The sequence below is a fragment of the Oxyura jamaicensis genome, chromosome 5 (genome assembly GCF_011077185.1).
Source record: "Oxyura jamaicensis isolate SHBP4307 breed ruddy duck chromosome 5, BPBGC_Ojam_1.0, whole genome shotgun sequence".
Classification (NCBI taxonomy): Eukaryota; Metazoa; Chordata; class Aves; order Anseriformes; family Anatidae; genus Oxyura; species Oxyura jamaicensis.
Window position 1 is genome coordinate 2,749,204 of NC_048897.1, and position 15,954 is coordinate 2,765,157.

Below are 15,954 nucleotides of genomic sequence, written 5' to 3' on the forward strand. Positions count from 1 at the left end.
TTCTGTTTCCCATACTTCAAGTTCCTTTGTGTAAAGAGGGAAAGGAAAATGGAAAGAGCTAGCATGCCAAACAGGAACAGAGAATGAAGCTGAGTAGCAAGGAAGGCCAAATGCCAGTTGATGACTGGGAACATTGAAACGCCCTAAAAGGCATGATTTGGGGTGGCCAGTCCATGCTTTACCCCTAGGAAGTGAGAAAGATTAGTACGGCTGAAGATCACATGTATTTACTGAGATTCCTTTCATCCTGTCTGCAAAATCCACATATAGTCCCTATTCTATAACAAATTCAGTCCCCAAATCCAAATCTGTCTTGCTCTGCATCCCTTCAGATCTGTTATTTCTTTAATCAGGTTTTGCTGTCTTTGTCTCTTTCTTGGACTTGATGGGCAGAGTGATGTCTGTGTCTTCTAACACAGGGTCTGGATGGTGCAGGTGAAAGGCTCATAGGAACCATCCTTGCTCATGTAAGGGGAGAAGTTGGGCTTGAACGAGAATTGGCCTGATGTGTTGCACCTCTCTGCTTCCTCCAGCCCTTCCTCCTGGAGAAATGGCGCAACTCCAAGGAGGAGCTGTTTTCCCCCCTTTGGGGAGGACACTTAGTCAGAAGTAGCTTCTCAAAGGAAAACTGGAATTCATACAAGGACTGGAGAGCCACTTAGCCAGCTGCAACCACAGTCGTGTGACTAGGGAACAGCACAGGCAACACTGTAATGAGCAAGATGCTGCCAACTGTTACTTCATCTGCCTTGAGAGTTTGGGAGTAAAGAAACAGAGAAAGGAAAGGAAAGTGCAGCCAAAGGCACTTAAATATCATTAGAGTTATGTAAATCAGGCACGTTAAAAAGACAGAACTGAAGTGTTATTTCCCTCCTGAGGAGTTCTGGGGATAGCTGAAAGGGGAGAGGGATGTCTTGAACAAAGATGAATTAAGTTTTTCTACAATGTGAGATGTCATGGGTAGACAGGAAATAACCTCTTGTTAATGTTCTCTTATTAATGTTCTTCAAAGTTGATAAATATAAATACATAATATAATCCTTTAAGAACAATGTTTTCAGAGGGTTCATACTTGGCTTTAACGTTTTAACTGTGATGAGTGTTAGGCCCTGAAACAAAAAGAAATACATTGTGTGGAATTTTTGTTTGTTACTTGCCCAAAGTGATTGAAGCAGTTTACTTTCAACTGCACATTGCTTGTATTGTTTTGGGTTGTAAATAAGCACATCAGAATACAGAATAACTAAAAAATGCAGAGCTATTAAAGACTGCAGAACAGAAGGGCATTACACCTGTAGCTTTAAACATTGGGAAGATACTCTCTATAAATGTGTCTGCTAGCAAGGACGATGTTCAGCTGGGGTACAGAAGGCAGGTGCAAAGCAGACTGCCTTGTGCAGCTGGGCTGTAGCAGGCACATGTGAGTGGTGAGAGCGACAGTTCATCTGCTGAGTGCTTGCTGTTCACCGGTGTTTTAGTCAGATGAAGACGGTGCTACTGTACTTGTAATTGTGTGCCTCCAGATGTCTTTGCACAGAGATTTGAAATTGGGAGGAGCTGAGTGGTGGTAGCATATGGAAAACTTATCAGGAAAGTGTGGTCAGATTACTAAATAATCCTTTGTTGCACATTTCAAAGGATGGGCAGTAGCGTGCTGTAAAACTACATCAGTATTTCCCACATTACAGAGTTCAGCTTGTATCTCTTCCCAGTAATTATCATGCAAATCTGTATGAGGCACTAAGGATGGAGATACTAACATGTGGAGATGTGACTTTCTGCATGTAACCAGCTCAGTGCAAAGAGGGAGGTGTACTACGATCAAAGCTCTCAGCGGTGTGCAGAGATGCAACAGATGAAGAGGTGGGAAGTTTATCTAAGGACTAGGGAGCATGCAGCCAGGAGCAGTGCTGATTTTTGTGGGGAAAAAAAGTGTGTACAGAGGAGTTGGCAGCTAGCTGAAGATAGAAAGGAGCCTGGGTCCAGCAAGTACATGGAAACATTTTGCCTGCAAAATCCTGCCACACAGAGATAACCAAGCAAGCTGGCTGTGGCTGCAAAGAATTCTGTCTGGGATTACTTTGCCTCTCAGAGGCAATTTACATCCTGCCCTGTGTGCCTAAACCAACTAATGTGAAGCTTCACCTTACAGGCTCCAGCGCATTGCAGACATACCCTGATTCGCAAAGCACAGAGTCTGAGGCTGATGAAGGTTATTACTGTTGATACATCTGAGCATTTGCTACAGATAGCAGCTTCAGCATAATTTCTGGTAAGCTCCTGCAGTGGCAGCATGAAAACTCTTCACATCAAAGTGAAGGGAGGGATTCAGAAACTGTTCCCGAAAAAAAAAAAAAATCTTGATATATCAAATGAGGTTGTCTTAACAATGTGTCTTGGTACTAGGAATGTGCAATTGTTTTTGCTTTCCTGAGGAGGTCTTAGATTTCAAACATTTGGAATGGGATGTGCTGCATGAGCTAGTTCAGGGGTGTGCTATCAGCCCCAACACACTCAGCTCAGATGTGAAGTTAAGGAGAAAAGTGTTTGGGGGGACTGGCTGGAGTTTTCTGGATTTGTCTGAATGGGAAGAGCAGCAAGCCAGAGCGTAGGAGCTGCAGTTCCCAAAAGAATTATTTTTTGGAGACAACTTTTGGGTATATTTTAGCAGCTAGTTTTACTTGAACAGTGAACGCCCTCACCAGTGCAGCCATTATGAATGTGTAAGAGCAAGAACTTGGACGGATGCACTGCAGCATTGTAGCCTACCTGGTGCTTTTGAAATACCATTTTCCTCAAGCGAGTGCTGCCCACTGGACCCGATCAAAGTGGGATTTCTCAGCCTTTTTCAAGAAGGGAATAATTAAATCTGGAAAGGCTTAAGTATAAAGTCATTAGGAATTAGTAAGTGTTCCACATATGAAAAAAACACCTGAATATTGAGAATTTTTATGACCAAATGAAGGGCTTTTTGCTTTTTTTTTATCACATTGTGGATATTACATGCCACTGTGGCTTAACCAGGAAGGCAGCTAAGCACCACGTAGCTATTCACTCACTCCACCCCTTGCAGTTGGATGGGAGAGAGAATCAGAAAAAAAAGAGTAAAACTCATGGCTCGGATAAAGACATTTTAATAGGATGGAAAATGAAGAGAAAATAATTATAGCAAAATAATATACAAAACAGATGATGCACAGTGCAATTCCTCACCACCCACTGGCAAATGCCCAGCCAGACCCAAGCAGCAGCCCCCACCCCTGCCAGCTCACCAAGTTTCATTGTTCAGCAGGATGCCACATGGTGTGGGACATTGTTTTGGCCACTTTGGGCCAGCTGTCCTGGTTCTGTCCCTTCCCAGCTCCTGGTGCTGGCAGGGCAGTGTGAGAAGCTGAGAAGTCCTTGGCTCTGTGTGAGCACTGCTCAGCAGCAACTGAAACATTGGTGTATTATCAGCAGTGTTCTCATCCTAAAGCCAAAATAGAGCACCACACCAGCTACTAGGAAGAAAATTAACTCTATCCCAGCCAAAACCAGGACATGTATACACCACTGTGTCTTCTGAGAACCTGCTGCTCTGGGGGCAGCAGTAATGTGACACAGGTGTGATAAGTTGTTACTAAGTGCTTCAGAATTAGCTAGCCTGCTTTGCCCACCAACTCTGAGGGGACACGGCTTGAAAGATCATATTTATTAAACTTTATGTTTTACTATGACAAATAGTCCTAGCTAGTTCGTTAAGTTGTACGAGTTTCTCAGAGCTGTTACTCACCATTAAAACAAAATCCACAGTAAGGAGCATCTTACTGTCAGCATTTAGAGGAGGAAGGACGGAAATAGAGTTCCAAAGGAAAAACTGCTGTGTTTTAACTTTACAGTAAGATGCTGCTTTGATGATACTGCAGGAAGACTGTGTTTTCCAGACATATCTGAAAGGTGTCTTTAAATGTTAGCAATAAGAAACTGTATAGGTACCTGCTAATTGGGCCACTTCCCTTGAGAGGCTTTTGACATCAGTTGTAGGTGAAACTAAGTCATACTTTCATAATGCTATTTTATTCATAAGTCTTAGGTGAACGATATACATAAGTGAATTACGCTTTTAGACATGCAGAAGAAAAGATGAGCAATGGGATGTACTTTCAGGAAACTGAGACTTGTGCTGAAAAGATTCAAAATGATTCCCAGCTGAGCAGAACCTCACCTGAAGAGCTGCAACCCTGCTGAGGTCAGCAGTAAGAAGGAGACTAGAGTCTTCACATCAAACAGGCAAGAAATGGGTAACCTGACTGAGCCTGGACTCGAACATAAATTAGGAAATAAGAGCAGCTGCTGCTTTCAGAATCAAAGTATGAAAAAAGGCAGGGATTTCCAGCTTACAGTGAGTTTGGGACTCAGTGAGGCTCACAGACCATAACACACAGTGGGGGAGAAATCTTGTGGCCTAAAACAGCAACAGCTGCTGTAACACAGGCTTAGTGATTTCGTACACCTGTGTAAGGCAGCTGTTTGGGAACCAGAGCGGTTCATTGTGCTCTCCAGAACTGCAGCAGGTCCCACTGAGTTCCTGCAGGCATTGTAAATGGCGATTTTCCACTCTGAGAAGACAGCACGTCTGTTTCAAAATCAAGAAGGTGATACTGTATGCTGCTCCACCTTCACACTGCCTGGGGTGCAGGGGAAGAGGAGCCAGCTGGTTGTGCTCCTGCCTCAGAGGAGGGCATTATGCAGTCCTCAGGGTTAGAAAACTCTGAGCTGTTCATGCTAGTGCTCTCTGCGGTGCAAAAATTCCCTAGATCTCCCACCAGTCAACATGTGACAGGGCCTAGAAACAAATGCTAAGGCGTAAACAGCCCAATTTCTTATTCCCAGATGCTAGAGATAGTCAACTACCTCTCCACAGAGGTTTTTGTAAAGTAATTATACTGCTCCAGTAGGTTTGTATAGCCTCTTTGTAGAGATGTAAATGTTTATCTGGAGTATAAAACCATGGAGAATCAGAATGTACATCTCAATCTCAGTTGTTCCACAGCTACATCTGGGAAGGGAGAGGGTTGGTCACCACACAGACATGCTATGTATCATCCCTCAAACACACTGGCCTTGGCTATATTCACATGAAATAAAACTGCTGCTAATTGCCTGCAAGTGTGCGACTTTGCCCTTATGAGCCGTATAAAACCATGGAGATTTGGTTCATAAGATCTCAAGTTGCTTTCACATCTTTTATTGAAGTAGCTAATATTTAATGAGGCTTCAGAAACATTTGAGCAATTCTCCTGGTGCTTGAGGACCTAAAACAAGTCCTGACTATGTGATCTCAGTTTTATGCTGCTGTGTTTGGTCAGCTTTTTAAGCTCCTTTTGCTGAGAATAACCATCAGTTCCTTGATTCCTCTTTGAGTTTATTTCATCTATCTTCTTCACAGTGCCCTGTAAGAACACTGACCTCGTGGCACTACTTTTATTGGTAAGTCTTCAGCTCAACTTGGAATGTACAATTTGCATAAGGTGAGTAAAAGACATCTCATACCCTGCTTAGAAATATTGGCTAGAAATTAAATAGATAATATAAAAAGAGGCTGCTTACAAAAAATAAAAATAATAATAAAACAAACAAACAGAAAGCAATACATATCTAAATTGCAAGAAACTTTCCTCTAGGGGCCCCCAAAACACAAATCTGCAAATACTTACTCTCAGACCAATATCAGAAAAAGGAAAAATCTGAATAACACAGCATGTGTCTTGTGGAGACAGCGAGGTCACAGATCCAAATGATGCATTTTGGCTAGGATGGGGTGGGGGAGTGTCGTATTCAGCCCTCAGGTGTAAAGAATAAACCCCCATCTCAGCAAGTGGATAGCTATCCGTAGAACAATTGAAAACGAGAGCCTGCTGTTTTATGTCTGACATGGACCTCACATTGCTTACACCTGGCCACTCTGCTTATCTCATTTGTTTTTCTTTGCCTTCTTCAGTTCAAGCAACTGGTAATATACGAGCTGTGTTAGCATGCTGAAGTTAACTCTGAGAAAGGACTGTTAATCAATTCCAGCTCGATCATGTGGCAGCTGCAACTTAGCTGGGCTGTATTTGAGGTATGGTGTTTTTTTTTTTTACTATTTTCATGGTTTTTTTAGACAGCTACTTCGTGTGTCAGTATATTCTTTTAATGAAAGTTCCCCTTCTCTTGATCCTGCGAGTGCCTCGATGTGCTCTGTCTCCTGAGACAGGCAATTGTATGGCAATGTACTGAAGTGGAAGGAGTGCTATTTATGAATTCTTGCCTCTCTTTTAAACACTAAAAATTTTCTAATGTGTTGTGGCTGTTTTGCACAGCTGCTGTGATGCATAAGCTTGGTTTAAATGTCTGTCTTGTGGCTGCTTGGCATTACAGAAAGGTACACGACCATTGAAGTTTCTCTTCTGACAGACCTAGTATGTGCCTTCTGGTGAATCAGTATTTCCTACAGTGTGCTGTGTTGTTCTGACCTTGAATTTTTATAGGCTTGTCTTCCAAGACAGCTTTTTCTGCCTTGGTCAAGAAGTTCACATTTTCTATTTAAAAAGATGCACATAAGAAGCTGTGAAAGACCTAGAAGTCTTGGCTGTCTTTAGGCTCAGTTGGAAGTTTGATACTTCAGTGGGGCCTCAGAGTGAACCCTAAACTCACTCCTTAATTATTCTAAAATGCAAAGCTTGGGGTTTCGTGTCTATTTTCTCCTCACTATTCTTCTTTCTTCTTTTTCCCACATCATTTCTTTAATTAATTTCCATAAAATAGCGCTTCTGTCTATATTTTTCCTCCTGCTTATGCCCAACACCAATTTTAGGCATAGGCCTGAAACCATCCTCGAGGGTGGCTGTCTGCTTGGCTTTATGCTAGTGCTGGGATTGGTGGCAGTGGATGCTGCTGAGAGAGGTGTTGGGATGTCTAGGGTGACAGCAACAGCTGGATGAATAAAGCACGAGAATTGGAAATATTGAATTTACTCCTCTCAAATATTTACTTCAGCTCTTCATTACCAGTTTTGCTGTGCCTGCCTTCTCGTCCTCTAGTGTATCTTAGCTTGCTAAGAACACACAAGTCAGTTTTGTTTATGGGTTCTTCTACAGTAATGGCCTAGGCTAATTTTACAGGAATTCAGGAAGAGCCCACTTTCTTTTGGATCTGTAAGACAGATCCAACAGGCATTCAGCTTTTTAGAGACCTATCTATCGATTTAGACTCCCATCAACTAAAATACTGCCAGTGGGAGTCCTCACTGCAGGATGTTCCAGTGTCTAAAGACATTTTAGGTGATTTTGTGTCCTAAGACCTTCTTAATGCTTCTGCACTGTTTAGCTGTTTTTCATTTGCTTTTTCATAATAGCAGCAAGTGAGGAGAAGCCTTTAAGTGGTCTTTGGTGCCTGCTTTTTGTTTGGATATTCATAAAGCTGAAATGTAAATAAAAATGCTGCTACTTGCCTTGCTTTTATTAAATTCTAGGCTGCCCATATAAAACAAGATTGTTCATGCTGAACTTGTAGGTTAACTAATAGCCTCTGGGCCGTGCTTTGGGCTTGTCTGCCTTCTGCACCGTTATTACTTTGGTCTTGTTGAACGCGTTTTGCCCTTGGTTATACTCATTTTGGTTGGTGCAATAGTAAAAAGAATGAGTTTCTCTCAAGATGGCTGGAAAAGATTGCAGAGATGTTTGTTTAGAGATTTAGCATGGGTCAATAGGAAATGCATTTGTCTCCTGGTAAATTTATTATGAGGCCACAGCACCAGTAAGTTGCATTATCCCAAAGAACACGGCTTGAACAGACTACTGTCTTCTGGATAGTTTTATAAGGGATTCTGGCTTCAAAGCTTCAGTGCCTCAGTGAGGTGTAAAGCCCTGTAGCAAAATTTATGCAAGTTTATTTTTTTTCTTACATCAAATACGCTTGAAAACAGCTACCACTGTGCACTTAACAGCAACAGAACACTTTCAACTTGTATAGAGCTTGCTGGGCAAAACAAGCTTCTAAAAGCAGTTGTGTTAGAAGTGGGGATACATTTTATCCAGAAGAACCCTAAATACAGCAGTAAAAAAACACAAAAACAAGTGAATCAAAGGTAGTGTAACAAATCGTTAGCATAATCATCTGTTGACACGGTTTTTAAAAGTAATGAAGTCTCTCTTACCACGGGCAGCTTCATCTAGTTCATGTGTCCCTCTGAAAGTCAGCCTAGGCTGAGGCTCTTAGCTTATGAGTGCACCTCCAAAGCTAGGCTTCTACAAATATGCTTACGCTGCAGTCAGAGCTGGTGTTAAATCAGTTGCAGCTGCCATGGGCTACTTTGCTAAGGATTTATTCAGCTTCTTATGTTACGTTTGCAGTCCATGCTGTCCTATATGCATTGCTACCACTACCCAATTGAGCTAATTAAAATCTGCATTGGGTTGCTCTGTAGACAGTATAAACCTCTCTCAGCAGAAGAATGCTTACTTAGCACTTTACAAACTCAGCCTACGTGCGCAGTGAGCTGCCTGTGAGATTAGGAGGCTGCCTAACTCTGCGTTCCTGTTCTTGAGGGTGTTGGACCCTGGGTTTATCAGTCCTTGTGATCTGTGCACTTATTAAAAACCAAACAAGCAAAAAAATCTGCTTGCAAATGTTTACATTAGATAGGCCATTTTAATTTCTGTGTGTAAATATGTTGCTGTTTCTATTATACCCCTGAACTGTTGATTACCTGTCATTTTCAGTGATCACACCCACTGAACTCTAGTGTGCAATAAATTACCTTCTGATCAAGATGGGTTCGTTTGCCAAATGTTGCAGGGAAGCAGCCTGGCAGAAATTTATACTCAGCTGAGAGGAAATGTCAGAGCTGACTATTTATGTGATAATTGCTGTACCAACAATATGCTTACAGCAGTAACCTTGCCTTACAGGATCACCACCGAACTACCTCAATTAAAAATAGAAAAGATTGGTGTAGACAGATCACATCAACCAGCTCCCATTGTCTGTTACAGGATTCCCCTGCCCTTCTCAAAATGGCTTATCCAGCCCGCTATTAAAGGAATCAAGAGATGCAGGATTTCACCACATCTCATAGGAGATATTTATACTACTCCTGCAGTGGTTTTCCTGCTGTTAACATTACATTATTGTTTCACAAATTTTTGTATGTTTTAATATAAATTATGGCAATCATTGAAAAAAATGCAGAATCAATGGCGTTTTTAAAATAGTATTGAAAAGTGTAAAACTTAACTCACACGCTCCACAGATTCTGATTTATTTTACTTTTTTTAACCTAACACATACTATCGAACATAAACTGTCACACCAGGGCTTAACATAAACCAGTGTTATCCCCTAAAAGTATCCAGAGATGAAAGGATAATGATTCTTTTTATTATTATTATTGGTATCTAGATGTGCAAAAGCAAAGGCAATGTGACAATATCAGTTGTATTTAAGTATAATGTCTTGTGTTGAAAAGAGCTGTGCCAAAGAGCAGGATTATTATTACTGCTACGGCCATGCAGATTTTCTACAAAAATGGGGAACGGTGAGTGCATGTGGATTATCTAGCAATATGCAAGAATCAGTGCCACAGGGCCACATAATTCACAAAACAGAAGTTTCTTTACCACATCCACAACCATGTAGTCTCAATGTTTCTGTTTATTTGTACAGTAAATAGAAGAAAACTTCTATTTTACGTTGATATCACTATTGACTGTTGAGCTAAAGGAACCTGTGCGTACGCTTTTAATATGTGTACATGTGGCACACTGAGTACAGCGTCGTCAATTTGTGCACTGTAGGCACTGTCAGTTCAGATCATCTTTCCAAACAGCTCAATGTGAACTTAGTGGGACGAATGAGCGGATACAGTCTGAAGAGATGGGAGTTATGTGTCTTCAAAGCAATGCGTGAACTGTTGTGATGTTGCTGTTTGTGGGTTTGGGGCTTTCTGTTCGTTTGTTTGTTTTGTGTGTGTATGTTGTTGGTTTTTCTTGTGCATGTGTTTAGTTTTTTGTTTGCTTGCTTCAGAATGAACAGAAGCTTCAGTTACGTTACTGTGAGAGTCCACTGAACTTTCTGGACAAAGCCTCCTGAAAGTCCTATTAGACGCTTTAAAAAATATCATTCAGGTGATAGGAGTATGGGTACTCTTTTTTTCTTTTCCCTTTAATCACACACAACTGTCTTCTCAAATGTTCTTCCTTGTGTAGCTTTTGCCCTCTCGCAGGAACAAAGCAAATGCAAGATTGTGTGTTGCCACAGCAGGATTAGAAATGTGTGCTTGTTTTTGCTTTCTTAATGGGTGAAATCAGATTCAATTAAAGTTTGTGCTCTTTTATCTAGACAGCATAAAATTAGTAACTGCTGTGTGCCTGGTTGCTCTCTTCTGGCTGGAGGGCTGATATTTAGTTATAACCCTAGTGCTTGTGCCAAGTGCTGGAAACCCTTAGCTTGCTCTTGTGGTTGGAGACAGTGAAATATTTGGAACAAGAAGTCCTGTGTGTTGACCATTAGGTGATGACAGTCATCTTTATGTTCAGTAGTTTACATTCGTAGGTGCTTTCAAAACTATGTAATGGCTCCCTAGCTGGTGCCATCTGCTCTGAGTTTTGTTTTAGCCAGAGGGAACCGCTGCCATGTGTGTGGCAACGTGGTGTGCGTGCCACAAACTGCGAGATGAGCAGAGCGGCTGCTCCAGCCATTTAGAAGCTACTGATTCTTGCTCTTAATGAATTGCAAACAGCAACTCAAATACTTGATTAAAAATGTATCCTACAGTGCTTAGGGCTTGCATTTAAAGCTTGCTTTGTCCAGTGAGAGCAGTCTGATGGAGAATTAAATGTATTGTTTGTGTGTGTGTGTTGTTTTTTTAATTATTATTTTTACTGTTATAAGATGGCCATTTAAGAGGAAACTAGTTTGGAAAATTCTAGTAGAGCCCATTTTTGGCAATGGATGGTGTAGGGGTGCCTCTATAATGCTGCCTATGGGGCAATGGCATGTATTGGGCTTGTGTTATTGCTGTGCTTCTCTCTGCTTCTGTGCAGCTCTGACACCTGGTTTCACTGTTTAACCCTTAGCCTATTTTCAGCTGTACCCAACTACTTCTAGGGCTCTCCACTGTAGCTAACTCCTTTGTTCATGTCCTCCCCTCATGTACAACTTCCCTCTCCTTGATCTTTCCTTCATTTCTCTTCTCCACCTCCTCCTTCTGTTTGCTAGGCTGTGTGAAGTTCTCCATAAGGGAATGCTGAGATGCGTCGCTTGCTTGTCAGAAAAATCTGTAGTCCCAGCTCTTCCTTCTTGTGTGTCATTGGTGTACACACAGTTGTTTTGCTTTGCATCTGGTTTCTGAGGCAGAATTTTCATCTCTCAGGTAAACTGTGTTCACAAAGGTGGAGAAGCTTAGCCATAGCACTTCTAGAAACTGTCCTTTCAAATCCCTCTCTGGAGAAGGGGGGGGGGGCGCCGCATTCAATAAGTTTGCTGGGGCGGGAAACACTCTACATAATCCTGCAAAATCCTATAAACCACTGAGAGCTTCCAAGGCAATTCTCTGGGAATCATTTGGGCTCCTCAGTAAAGAACAGGCCATGAGAGAGGCCAGATTACCTGTCAGGTAAATAATCCTGGAGTTGGGAAGCAGATAAACTTCTGTATTTTTCACCTAGAGTTAAAAATTTTAAAGTGACTTGCAGGGTAGAAACAGTAAACTTGCTGCATGGTAACAACGTTCTGTTTCACAAATGTATAGCAACAGTCTGGTTAGAGAACACTGAGGGCGTGTGGCCAAACCCTTGACAGGTATTTCCAGAAAGAAGAGTGGCTCCACAACCTCACTTGACCTGTAAGTGTATTCACAATGTGATCCTTAATTGCATGTCTTGTAACATTGTTCCCCTGTAGGGCATTGCATTAGGCTGTGCACAACGGGTATCTAAAATAGGGGATACTATATTATTGGGGGCACAATAAATGCTGATTGCTATAGCAAGCAGCCAGAGTATATGTAGGAATAAGGATGTTCAGAAACTGTTCTGCGCAACTACAATCAACTGCTGTCTCTGTCATACAAAGCCTTCTACTTAGACCATGCTTCTTTGGAGGTGATTACTAGTTTTGTGTGTGTGTGGTAGGCACGTAGAAGAAAATAAGGAGCCCTGGGGTGTGACTTGCAGAAGTACGAACTGTTTAGAGATGTGTTTGGAATCTAGGAGAACTATACACAGATAAAACAATCACGGAATTGGAGGAAAACAAGAGAGAACATCTATTCTGTCTTGCCCATGCGGCAGTATTGACTATGCCTTTATCAGCCACAGAGATGTTTGTCTAATTCGTTCTTCAGATCCTCCAAGCAATCTATTGCAGTGTTTATCTGTAAAAAAGATTTACCAAGTATTTTACCATTCTTCTTGCAGTAATGGATGGGGCAAGAAAATTGGGTTAAGCTGACATTGAGAGGGTAACAACAACAGGAACAAAAAGGCAGTCTTTTACCTACTTGAAAAGTTTTGTCTTTCCCTCAGTCACCATACAAGAATGTATGGTACTTATCTGCCCAGTCTGCTTTTTTGCTGATGGTGTTTTCACTCTCTCTCATTTCTCTCACCTGGATGCTCTTTGACTAGATTTTATTGCTCCTGAAGTGCCTTCCCCCAAACTGCTAGCAATATTCCAGATGAGGCTTTTATCAGTAGTGCTCAGCGCAATAGAAAGATAACTTCATGTGTCTCGCAGCCTGTTTGCAGTGTGATGCAGGAAAGCAGGAATTTGCACTCCTATCTCACCTTGGATTTTAGTAGGCACAAAACAGCTTTTTCACTGGTCTTGTTTTTAGAAATGTGTGAAACAATGTGGTTGTAGCTTTCACAAATAATTCAGGTTGAGGGGGAAAAATGTTTCAAGCCAAAGAGTTGGAATCTGGAGATTGCAGTCAATAGGAAGGCTCAGGTCATCTTGAAATAACCTAAACCCTATCTATAATAAATCTACATGTAATCTAAGTGTCTTTGCAGGCCTTCAGGCAGATTTTCAGTCAGGATAATATCATTACTTGCCCCGAGAAAGCCTAAATGTCTCTTCTGAATACAGATGTTCAGAACCTGGGCACAATGTCATGAACTTCACCAGCCAGTAACTTCCATAGGAACCTGCTTTAGCGCTCAAAGTAAACCAGCTTGCCTAGTGAGTTGCCCTCCCCATGTCTTGTACCACAGGGGCATGTGTGTTTGGTTTGGTTTTATTCTTATGAAATCTCCCGTGTGTGCTGACAATCAAAACTCTCCTCATATTGAATTCAATGCTGATAAAGATACAGTCTGTTTTAGCTGTTTTCAGCATAGTGAAGTTAAGATTTATGAATAGTTTTTTAATAGAAAATAAACTTTTAAGTGGTGGATGGTCAGTATAAACACATCAAATATATCCAGTATCTACTTCCCATATCCCAAAAAGCATTTAACTATTCCAGAAAACCAATGCTTGACTCAGAGGCTCAGTAATTCATGTACAAAGCAATGCCTGCTGTCAGCTGTTTCCAACATAGGTTTCTGGGTTTGTGCTGACAGGCCATGCAGGGGGTGCACTACGCTCCTCAACCCCTCATCAAGAATTTACAGGATTCCTTGTAATACTTTATTCTGTGGTAAAACTTTAATTCTTGCTGTCTACTTCTGAGATTATTTACTCAAAGGTGGCGTAAGAACTGGACTTTTAAAAAATGTTATCCACAAATTCTGGTGTCCAATTTGTATTAAACCCCATCAAGTGAAACAGAGTGTGAGTTCAGGGTTCTGGATAGGTTTTGAAAGTGGTTAGGCACTATCAAGCCTTGTTGCTGTCAGACTCATTAACAACAGAACTATTAGCTGCTAGAGGAAAATGTTACTTTATTGTTATGGCATGATCAATGTCAAGAGAAATAAGATTTAAGCATTGAAAATCATAGCAGGGACAAATTAAAGACATGGTCTAAAAGGTACCTTACTGCCTCATTCAGGGTCTTTCTCGGACCCAGGTATCAAGACTGAGTGGATTCAAATAATATAAAGATTAAAATTTCCTCAGATATATATGTTAGACTTCTCATTCATGTTTCTGGATGTCAGAAACATCAATGTTATAGAACCAGATAAAATTCAAGTGGAAGGCTGAGAAGATCCCTTCTTATGGAAACACTTCATCGTTTCATGCAGGAGATCAGATCTGTGTTCAGCAGTACTGAATGCTGCAAACATTTGGTAGAATGCTTCTTACGGAAAATACCCTCCGTCTTGCTAGGTAAATGGAACATTCTTCTTTTAATTATCTCTCATCCATCTTTGGTTGTTGTCATTGATGTGACTGAGCAGAAACCATTTATCATGGTTCTTAATGATTTTTCATTAACCAATTAAGTCAGTGAGGCTAGGAAAGAGCTTCAAGATAGCCCCAGTACTTAGGGAAGGCATGCTGAAGTTCCTACTTTTGTAAGTAACTACTGTAAATGCTGTTTCCTGTATTTCTTTTGTTTGTTCGCTTACATCCCTGGAACAACAGGAGTCCCTCAAATGTTTTAAGGAGATTGCAAGCATGCATTTTGTAAGATGAAGGATGATTGTACTTTGTGACAAATACTGGTATTTGTCTCTTAACTGCTTCTGGGAAACTGCTGCCTCAGATCATATTCAGTTGCCTACATACTTTAGGCCTGGTTCTACCTGAAAACTCCTGAGGAGAATTGCTGTATTCACAGTCAATCCAATTTGGAAACAGCACAGTGAGGAGCATCAGCATCTCTACTGTGTCTGGATTGTTTTGACAAAAGCATGTAAAGCTTTCACTTGATCTGCTTTCTGGAAGTTGAAGTGAATTGGACTGTTCTGATATTCTCTTAACCTGTTGCTTTGTGATGGAAGAGATCCTGTGTAATAGAAAATCTTCCTTTAGTGCACTTCGTGTAACAAGTGGAGTTGATCAGGGTTGTATTTTCATATCCACTCGACTTCTGTTTTTAGTACTGCTAATCTCAGCCTTAACTTGTGGCACACTGAGGGTAATTTGTTCAGTCCCAGCGAAGTGACTAAAATACGAATTTTGTAAAAAACAGCCAACAGCAGGACTACAGGATTCTTTGGCTGCTTTAAACATTATCCAAATGTTTTTATCTCGCAACTGATATCCAGAAGACGGTCATATTTTAGGCTTGCCCATAGCTAACTCTAGCCTTCTTATCGTTGCAGCTGCAGACTCTAAAGTACATCGAGTCTGATAAATGGTTCTCTCCTAATTGATGGTAAATACCTCTGCATACCTGTAAAACAAGTGCACCTTGAAAGATACTCCAGCCTTGCTAACACAGGAGTGGTGCCCATGTTAAGAAAAACAAAGAAAAGTAATTTTAAGTCCAACACAATGCTAAAAAACCAAACTCCCCATAGAAATAATTTTGATTCCCTTCTCCCCTCTTATTGCCCTCTACAACAGCAGCACCAATTCAGCAGTATGTGAGTGGGAATTCCTACGTGTGAGCGTTACACAGTAACGTAGTTTGGAGTCTAAACAGAGGACCACTGGAGCCAAGATATATTTCATGCTTTGGATACTGTAGTCTAAACTAACAGGCTGGAGCAAAGCTGAAGTGAATGATATCAAGGTAAAGAGGATGCATTTGTGAAGAATGAAAAACTGTCTAATCAGATTGAAAGAAACTTTGTACCCCATTTTGCATACAGGTAGTAGGAAGTAGTCGTATGCCTCGCTGTATTGGTACATCATTGCACTGTGCTGGGGTTGCTATTGTTAAGAGCGGAGTGGGAAAGGGCTAAAAGACTCTGGTCTTTGGAAATAAGTCACAGAGGTCATCTCCAGGAAGGAGAACAGACCTGGCATGACAGCTTCTCTGCTGTCTCTTAACCTTGTAAATCAAAGCAGTTCTGTTGCTGTGGTGAAGAAAAC

General features: G+C 41.2%; 1 long non-coding RNA gene across 1 annotated transcript in view; it reads left to right on the top strand.

The window, feature by feature from the left end:
* The window catches only part of LOC118168105, a 62,608-nt gene that overhangs the window by 25,094 nt on the left and 21,560 nt on the right, over positions 1–15,954 (top strand). The window contains exons 6-7 of the long non-coding RNA XR_004751367.1: positions 5,429–5,469; positions 5,981–6,100. This is a non-coding gene — a long non-coding RNA (uncharacterized LOC118168105). The remainder of the gene's footprint in view (positions 1–5,428; positions 5,470–5,980; positions 6,101–15,954) is intronic.